General features: G+C 44.9%; 1 long non-coding RNA gene across 1 annotated transcript in view; it reads left to right on the forward strand.

The window, feature by feature from the left end:
* Positions 1 to 9,634, forward strand: part of LOC142802777 (uncharacterized) — a 32,662-nt gene extending 23,028 nt beyond the window's left edge. Inside the window, exon 3 of the long non-coding RNA XR_012893986.1 lies at positions 9,349 to 9,634. This is a non-coding gene — a long non-coding RNA (uncharacterized LOC142802777). The remainder of the gene's footprint in view (positions 1 to 9,348) is intronic.
* Positions 9,635 to 10,125: the final 491 nt, after the last annotated feature.

Here is a 10,125-nt window from a genome sequence, read left to right on the forward strand (position 1 = left end):
TCTGCATAAGTGTTTCTTTTTCCGATGAACGCGCATCCTCATACGGAAAAGTTTGCGCCAGTGACTCTCCTGGTTCGACGACGTTTCCGTCTATATATTAGCGTTCAAAGTGGCATTCACATTCCAGGCATGCGCCTCAGGCTGAAAAAAATAAAAAAAAACTGGAAATGCCAAAGTCAAAGTTTCTTCGAGCTGCTTTGAATTTGGGTTTATAGGCGTTACTTGTTCGTCAATGCAGGCATTCTAATCCCTAATTATGTTACAGAGACTGTCGCGACCGGGGTTTGCCAGCACCGGAGATCCGGGATGAAGACGCCGAGGCAGGAGGAGGTCGAACTTATAGTAGAAAGGGTTTATTTACTTGTATAGGATTCAGCGCAATTTAGATGAAGACCAAAGGAGAGACACAGAACATAGACGAGCACTGTTTTGTGTGTCTTTTTTTTTGTCTTCGTCTAAATTGCGCTGAAGCCTATTCAAATATGTACCAACTCTCCCAAGTCAAAGTGATCTTGGAACAGCTTTATTTACAATATGTACATGGCGAGCTGTACATGACGAGTTCTTTTTTACATGGCGAGCTTTCGAACGTGGTCGTCTTTCGAATGAGCCGGGTGGCTCATTATAAAGAGTACATTCTCCCCAGATCCCTAGATCAGGGAACGCGTGCAGACGGTACTGTGCAAGCACGTGTTACACTGAACACACAACCTTCGAGGGTGGTGAGCATACACGGCCAACGTAAACGTCCAATATAGAGGCGTTGTCGCTACACTGCACTCTGGACCAACGTGGCTGGGCTGTGGACCAACGTTGGTCTACTGCACCGTGGACCATCTGCACTGTGGACCAACGTGTGGACCAACGTGTGTGCCGCTGGACGAGTTCTCCCAAGCTCACGACAGCATGCATCAAAGGGGCCACCGCAGCTCAAGAAAAGGGTCCGCCGAACTGCTCGCTAAATTAGAGAGGCGATTCGCGGCTGCCGCCGTGGTCTCTTCCAAGGACGATGCTGCACTTGTCGCCATCTCGTGAACGACTTACGGCGTCATGGCGGCACGATGCCTCGCCCTCCGGCTAGGAGGGACAATACCTGGCAGGCATAGGTAACCAACCGTTCGGCTAATTGTTTGAGGATCAAAAGAACACCGCTCAGTTGTCAGCCTAGGCTCTGAACGCAACAGGACTCCAATTGTTTCAAGCCTTCTATGTGCCTACTTCACTATCATGCGTCAATAAACGACTCAACATCAAGCTTGACTGGGGGTATGACTCATATGTCTTCTGTTTCTAATGTGCATTGTAACGGTGTATACATACTTTATTTCAATTTTTTTACCTTCCAATGTTGTATATCCATGGTATATATTGCTTCTGTCCATTGCAGCTAATCTACCGTTTATCTTTCACCTTCTTTCATCTATTTGGTTACCCCTGACTGTATACGCTTTCAGTTAAAATGTGCAGGCTTGCGAACCCTCTGAATTGAAGTTTGAAGTTTTGAAGTTTATTCATCATCATAGTTTTAAACATACATCACTTATCCAGTGGTTGAATGGAAAGGGGTGGTGAAAAGGCAACTGAATGCCTGACAATGCACCGATCCCCGCCCAGACCACAATAATGCACAACACTCAGCATGTGTGTCTAGAGCATGAATACATAGATTCAATACAGTGAAATATACAAAGTGTAGACGTAGAGCGTGGAAAAGATAAGAAATAATTAGACATCTATAAATGCACTCTTTACACATAAAAGCCCTTTAAAATCCTATAAAAACAAAAACGTAGTTGTGAACAGTTGTGAGGAAGTGAAAAAATTGCAGTGCGTTTCAGCAAAGCTACACGAGTTGCACTTCATTAACACACAAAAAAGACATATCACGTTTGAAGCATGAGTAGATAAGCGTGTATCTTCTTTTTGAAAATTGCTGGGGATTGACTTTCATTCACTATGGTGGTGGCCATGGTATTTGAGTTTAAAAACGAAGGAATAAAGTGCGCTAGCTTTTGTCAACCGTAGTTGGTCCGAGTCCTCTCACTGTAATAGGTGGTTCTTCTAAAGTTATACATTGGTAGTTTCCAGGAGTAAGCATCATGAAATTTAACTGCGTTTGATTTGATTTGATCGTAAATGACTCTCGCTAGCTTTTTATGAAAGATATTTTCAAATTTTAGGATTCCATGCTTAAGGAAAAGAGGAGCAGAAGGCGTTCGACGCGGAACATTCTCGATTATACGTAGCATTCTTTTTTGCAGTCGGTGAATCCCAATTTTATTTGTTTTTGTTGTCGAGCCCCAGATTAACAGGCAGTATTGTATGCGGGAATAAACTAAAGCGTAGTAAAGTTGCTTTGCCACCCAAAGGGGTAGAAAGCACCTAATTTTTCCAATCACACCAATGGACCGTGATACCTGGGTACGTAGTTTATCTATGTGACTAGACCAGTTCAACGTTTCGTGAAAAATGACGCCTAAGAACTTTTGAGTCTGAACTCGCTCAATCGAAACTCCTCTGAATGACAGCTGCGTATTACGGAGAATGGAATGGTTTCGAGGGTGAAAAATAATGTACTTTGTTTTCTTGATATTTAGTTCTAACTGATTTATTTTCAACCATAGAGACCAATTGTTAAGCCAAAGGTTAGCTCGTTTTTTTATACTAGAGATATCCTGACCGGAAAAAATACATTAGTGTCGTCTGCGTATAATATAATATCTGCTGTTAGAGGTACGTTTACGATATCGTTTATATATAATAGAAATAGAAGTGGCCCAAGTATGGAGCCCTGTGGGACGCCATAATTTATCTTGCCCATTTCAGACTTTGAGTATTTCATATCAGTATATTGGAACCGGTTACTAAGGTAACTTCTTATTAAATTAAGAGACGAGCCCCGCATTTCGTATTCGGTAATCTTTTGTAGAAGAATTTCATGCTTAATAGAATCAAACGCTTTCTTAAAGTCAAGAAATATTCCGATTGTGATCGGTGTCACCCTTGTTGACACCGATCTCGTGGATTCTCAAGGAGACTTTAATGACGATCTTCCGTTTAGGGGAGCCGGAAGATGGATTCTACGGGAAGGAAAAAGAGATGCTTGCAACACACGGCAATCTGTTCTGCCTCAATGATGCTTGTCCAACATGTCTGCAGGGAACTACCTACAACAGTTGCTTGGACTTGACCCTGGTCCATCTGCACCTGGAAAGAACCGTGAAATGGTTCGCAGACTTCGAATCACACGCAGTCACCATGTTCGTACTCTTCTCAAGGTAAAGAAACGGCTAAGGGGCACATCTGCGCCACCCTCCGCTGAATTCGGGATTGCTCAGCATTCCGGCTGCACATGGAAAAGTATGGGAAGATGCACTTCAATCAAGATTTGAGAATGAGATTTATAACGCTGTGAAAGGGGCTATACGGGAACCTTTCGGCCGTTTTCGAAGTAAAATGAATTTGATGCTGAATTACAACTTCTAAGAACCATTAGGAGGAGAGTGCAAAGAAGCGAAAAAACTAAATGACCTCAGAAAGACAGCTGCAAAATCATATTCAACGCCCTATTGGCGCACTTTAATCTAACAGGTGAAAACTATTCTGCTAATCCTTGTATCAACGCCAGCGTCTGCCTAAAATATGAAATACCGTGTGTGCACTTCATGATCTGCCACAGCAGCATTTCCCTCTTTGAAGTCACTCTCTCAAACAAGGCGGAAGAAAGATTAAAGCGATTGAATAATTTGGTGAGAGACTGGCTACACGCGCTTCTACACAACGCGCCACTCCCGCGTCCCGGAACTCATGCCGTATGGGCCACGTCATATTTGCGGCATATGAGGTTGAAATTGCACTGGCAACCTCCAGATGCTCATGATCACCTGGTACTGCCAGTGTGACCTACTTAGCATTTGAAAACCTTGGGTAGAAGGCACGACACGTGGTGCTGAATATTTCAAACGAGTCCTAGAACAAGGACTTGGTTATCCTGGCCTTCATTATCCTGTCCTGAAAAACGGAAAGGATAATGCTTCACTTGCTAACAGACTTGGAATGGTACCTGGAATGGTACAACGTGTACACAGATAGATGCTATCGGGAGTACATATTTATAGGTGTAAATATTGACCGCAACCTATCATGGACGACATACGTTTTTTTATTCCAAAAGACGCCTAACACCAAGACTGGGTGAGAAGTCGAGGAGAACACCGCAAAAGAAATGCTGATATCACCACCATCGACGTCTAGCCGGATGCGTCTAGTAAGAAATAGATGTAACCAGTCACTCGTCCACGACTGCATGCTTCATGTTTGGCAATAAATTCTAAATCTGGGTTAGTTGGTACGTGACGCTAAGGCATAGACTGGTCAAGAAGACGGTTTACAAGGAATATAAGTGGTACCCGGGCACAACAGGTTTTCAGATTTGTTTACTGTGCTTTCGCTACAAGCCCAAACAGAGAAGTCTGTAAAAAATTGCGCGGTTTCTTCCTCGCCTCTGAGCATTGCTTTAACATTGTTGAGAGGAAAAAGAGAAAGCAAGGAAAGAAAGAGAGGGACCTTTCGCAGTGCTTATACTTGACAGAACGCTATGCTCAGATTGCTTGCTCCTGCAAAGCAAAAATTTCTACCAACATCTTCAGCTAGTATAGAGTTACTGTATATGCTGCCTTTAGGTATAGGAAGCTTGTACAGAAACTCTATTAAAGTAGCACCCGCGCTGCACCCCCCCCCCCACCCGTTGGTGAAGCGGACTTAGCGTGGCACTGCATGTTCGCCTGCGCGACCCCCTCGCAAAATATGCTGTGTCAACAAGTGCCGTGACGCCTGGTCTACTACCGAACATTTCTAAGCGAGGTAGTAGTTTCTTGGAGAATAATTAGCAAACATTTTTTTTTTCACTGACTATCTCTCTTCAGCTCCAAAGAAAAGGCTGTGCAAGGCTACACTGCTCTGCATAATATTAGCGCCTACTCCTCTCTCTCACACACAGCGTAGTAGTATGAATGAAGACATGAGCATGAGTGGGGCGGAAGCAAGTGCTCGTAAAGAGGCTGTATGAACCATCGTGAGCGTCTAAGGTGATGAATAAATAGCACCTTCTTGCATTAAGTCAACTTTAGGTCAACCCATGGCTGCTTGGCATACTATTCAGGGATGCGTTTGCGGAGAGGTGTGTGAGATTCTTATGAAGAAATTGCGCCCAGTTAAAGATTTCTTGGTGTAAGTCTTTCACTAGAGTACCGTGCTGTCGTGGATGAAAACAACTCCATTTTGCGTTATACGGTGTGTTTCGAAAAAGTGAGTAGCAATTTAGAGTACTAGGCACTCAACTATAGGAGAGCGTAAAGCCGTTCTGGGGGCCTATTCACAAAATTAGTGACGGGGTTCCACGGTATTTTTCCAGTGCCAATGTACCAGTCTCTGTGCAATGTTGGTCGAGGTAGCGACATTGTAAAGAGGGTTAAAACGATGCATGTGACGCTGGAAGCCAAGACTTTTTTCTTTAAACTCTTTAGTGCGACACTGCCTGTTAAAACTTTCTTGGGGAGAAAACTCCACTTGTTATCTTGGGGTATGTATTGTTTTATTTGTAAGCAACTAGAAAGTGTATTTTCCGGATGTCTAGCAGAGAACAGCGAAAAAAGAACACCTGTGTGCCATTAGGTTTCTAAATGTAGTAGATATGCTACAGCTATGCAGTTATGCTGTTAGCTTATGGGTCTCCACTGCATATGCATCTGCCAATTCTCCCCGATTGCCAGGAGACTCCCGGATTTCGACTGTTTCTTCCGCTTGTACGGTTGTCATGAAAACCTTCCGGAAATCGAACTTTTTTTTTTGTGCGTGATCGGGCAGCATAGACAAAAAAGCAGCTCAATGTAGTCCAGGCTTTTTTCTAACCTACCCAATTTTATTACAAACGACTTCAAAAGGCGCTCATCAAAACGTACGATGGAATCTCAGTGATGCAGAACCGCGGCAGATACGAATTCATGAAATTCTTAGCCAAATTCTACCATGTCCATTGTGCCTAATTTCGAATGTTCCGAACACTTTTCCTAATCGCCGCGGTTGATACGAACTTTAGTACCGAAACCGTCTAACGAAGGCAGAGAGCGGCGTACCCGAAGCTTTGGTAGTATTTGTGCGACCGGCGCACGCACTGCCTTCCACAGTGCACGTGGTTGTCGTTGCCACGACCACTGTGTACGAAACCACGGTCGTTCTTCACAAGATCGTGTATGGGAAAGACGTAACTCACAGAACCCAGAAAGTGTGCGCGCCTCCAAGCTGGACCAGTCTAAGCAATGCTGCTTTCCGCTAATTGTGTGGGCGAAATTGCGGCACATTGAGACAGCAACGCGGATTGAGACAGCAACTACCGGTTTCCGCAACCACCACGCACAAGACCACGGTCGCGGCGACGCGACAAGCTCCGAGGGCGCACGGCTAATGCAGCGGCATATTAAAAGCAGTAAAGACGCAAAATAGGCTAGAAGCGCTTTGACGCTCTTGTCCAAAGAATCAAAGTAGGGAGCAAAGCTTTGACCAGCGCTTTTGCAGGAGCCGGCTGGGCCGTCCCCTCAGTTCACGTGTGTCCCAGAAAGACGTTCGCGGGTTGTTTTGACGGAAATCAATTGGGCTAGTTGTTTTGATTCTTTGAGACTCTCACCTTCGTGGGAAACCCCACCCTCGTGTGTTCGGCTACTGCAAGCCATTATAAGACCGCCACGCCGATGTTGGCGCTTGCGATTGAGACCTCAACCCTATACCCTCTTGTTTTTCGCGCGATTTTTTTAGGGGCGAATCTCCTCTTAGTTTAGCCTTGACCTGCATCAGGATTAACCAGCGTTATCAGACGACAGACAGACAGACAGACGGACGGACGGACGGACGGACGGACGGACGGACGGACGGACGGACAGGCAGACAGACGGACAGGCAGACAGATGGACGAACGGACGGACGGACGGACGGACGAACGGACAGACAGACAGACGGACGGACAGACAGACGGATTGACAGACGGATGGATGGACAGACGAACGGACAGATGGACGTTTCGCCCAACTCATCATCATTCATTGCGCGGATATGCTGAGAGTCTTTGTTTTCTTGGGGCACCGAAAAAATGGGGGCAAATAATTCAGCACATCCCCTCCCCCTGTTGCGGAAATATCCCGTATTCAGAATCCTTGGAACTTAGCAGGTATGCATATGGAGTGTGAGAATGGCATGTTGCCGCTTTGATAAGGATGCGTGTTCTGCACGGGCCTGTTTCAAAGAAAGCATTGGGTGGTTTCTTGAGAGTGATAAAGCGCCACCGGAAACACGAGAGTTGTTCTCAAGAGTAGAGGCGCTGGTGAACATGCGTGAATTTTGGCCTTGCAAAACCAGCACAATGCTGATTTACTGCCCAGTCTCCATGTGTAATTTGTACACTGCTTGTTTTCTTACCAATTTCGTCTGTACTATGTGTTTCGTACCAAAGCCAAGTAACAAAGCAAAAAAAAAAGGCTGGCGCTTAGCTTAATGGTTAAGGCGCTTGCCTTCTGAACATGAGGGCCAAGGTCCGAATCCCAGTGGTGCGATGAAACTACTTTTTTTTTCTTCGTCAAGTATGATGCATTCACATGGTTCGTGTGCATTTGGGTCAAGAAAGCATCAGTGCTTAGTGCAACACCAAGTAATAAAGACAAAAGGTAGGTGCTTAGTTCAACGGTAAAGACGCTCGCTTTCAGAGCGCGAGCAACTACAGGTTCAAATGTCACCATTCAATTTTCACCGGTAATTTGATTGATTTGCGGGGGTTAACAATCCAAAACCACCATGTGATTATGAGAGACGCCGTAGTGGAGGGCTCCGGAAATTTCGACCACCTCGGGTTCTTTAACGTGTGCCCAAATCTGAGCACACGGGCCTACAACATTTCAGCCTTCATTGGAAATGCAGCCGCTGCAGCCGAGGTTTGATCCCGCGACCTGCGGGTCAGTAGCCGAGTACCTTAGCCCCTAGACCACCTCGGAGGGGCCTTTTTCGCTGGTAGGACGCATACACATGGTTCATGTGCATGCGGACAAACACGTTTTGGTGCTTAGCTAAATAAAAGTGATTGTGGGTGCATTTCTGATAAAGAAGGTAAGTATATATACATGACGTTTGAAAATATTGTATTTTCTGGTTCCTGGAAGATTTGTCCCATTTGATAAAACTGATTGTTAGTGAGTTTCAGAAACAAATTAGCCTTTGAAAATCTTGTATTTGTCGGTTCGCGAAAGATTTGACCCATTATGCGGGACATGGTGGCGGCTCCATTTATCATCAAGAAGGTAGCCTATAGCCTAAATTCGATAAGACGCATTCACATGATTCATATATAATACGCAACCGAAGCGTTTATATTCCGACCTTCCAGGACATGATGTACTAAAACGAGTCCGGAAAGGGTATATTTATATCGACACGAAAACCGTCTTTTATGAACTTTATACAGATACGCTGCTGGTAAAACCACTGTTACAAAAGAAGAGTGTTTTTGTTTCTTCACCTAATTGTCGTCTCTGCGGTGTACCAGAGAAAATATCTCACTCCTTTATTAGCTGCAAAGATGCCATTCTGTTATGGGACATCCTTCAACGAACCATTAAAAAGAGATTTTAAGATTCATCCCCATACTATTCGTTACCTTCTCCCAACATGTCCTGATGACGTGCCCTTTGATATGTCTGTTTTTGGGGGACTGCACAGTCTGTAGAAAATGCACATGCAAGACCGTAATGCAGAGGCAACGACTGCTTGAAGTGTTCATTTCATGCGTATGTCTCTTCATCTAAAAGACATCAATGAAGAACTTGATTTCAGGCCAGACTGGTACCCAATCTTGATAAAGTGTTCATCCTTAGCAACCTTTTCAGGAACTTCCCTTTTTTTTTCTAGACTTGCTAGGTATATATGCATGTAAGCCTTTGAATGCTTGTGCAGTAGCTGTGCGATTGCTTTCGCATATTGAATACATTTCTATACGCCAAAGCAAATGTTACAATTTGGAATATGCACTATAATAAGTACCATGAAAGATAAAAAGTTGGTTCTTAGCTCAATGGTTAATGCGCTTGCATTCGGAGCGCGAGGGCGTACGTTCGAATACAAGTGCTGTGATGGAAGTCTTTTTTCTTTTTGTAGGACGCATTCACGTAGTTTATATGCATGCGAGCGGGCAGAGCACTGGTGCTTAGTTTAGTGGTTAAGGCGTCCACCTTCAGAGATTCAGGGGTCACGTTAGAATACCGGTGCTTTCATTAAAGTTTTTTTCTTTTCTTTTTTTCGCCCACTCTGCAGCGTACCGGACACCCTGGCACACTTGCTCCTGCAGTGCCAGTGTCATGCAAAGCACGACATGCAACTGGAGCGGGACCAAGCACCGAGAATGAATGGCGTCCACATAGTCGAAACGTGGCAGGCCAAGCTCGTCCTCGAGGACCTGGAAGAACAGCGACAACTCGTGGCCAGGGACAAGAGGGCAGTCGAAGCCAGAGGGTTCCTGGAATAGGGATTCCTTCCACCGTATTGTGATACCGGGATTCACCGGGAACCCTATTTCGCAATAAATGTTTATTTCTCTCTCTCTCTCTCTCTATCTCGTTGATAGGACGCATTCACGTGGTTCGTATGCATTCGTGCCTAGAAAGCGTTCGTGCTTAGTTTAGTGGTTAATACCATCACCTTCGGCGCATAAGGGACTAGGTTTGAATCAGAGGGCTGTGATGAAAGTAGTTATTCGTTGGTAAGACGCATTCACATAACTCATATGTGCTTAGACAACAGACCTCTAGTGCTTAGCTGTATGGATAAAGCAGTCCCCTTTGAACCACGAGGGACTAGGTTTGAATACCAGCGCTGCATTAAAGGTTCTTCTTTTTCTTCGATTATCCTTATCAGCGCTTGATAATTGATTTCGACAATTAATTGCGAGGAAGCCAATGCATCAGGTGCCGTTTAGCTCAGAACAACTGCAAAGTACGCCCTCCACGGCATCGTGTGACGTCAGAAAAAAGTTGAGCCCTATCAGAGCTGATAAGTGCCTCAAATTTTTTCGCTCGTATTGACCATGCATTG

The sequence above is a fragment of the Rhipicephalus microplus genome, chromosome 3, assembly GCF_043290135.1.
Source record: "Rhipicephalus microplus isolate Deutch F79 chromosome 3, USDA_Rmic, whole genome shotgun sequence".
Classification (NCBI taxonomy): domain Eukaryota; kingdom Metazoa; phylum Arthropoda; class Arachnida; order Ixodida; family Ixodidae; genus Rhipicephalus; species Rhipicephalus microplus.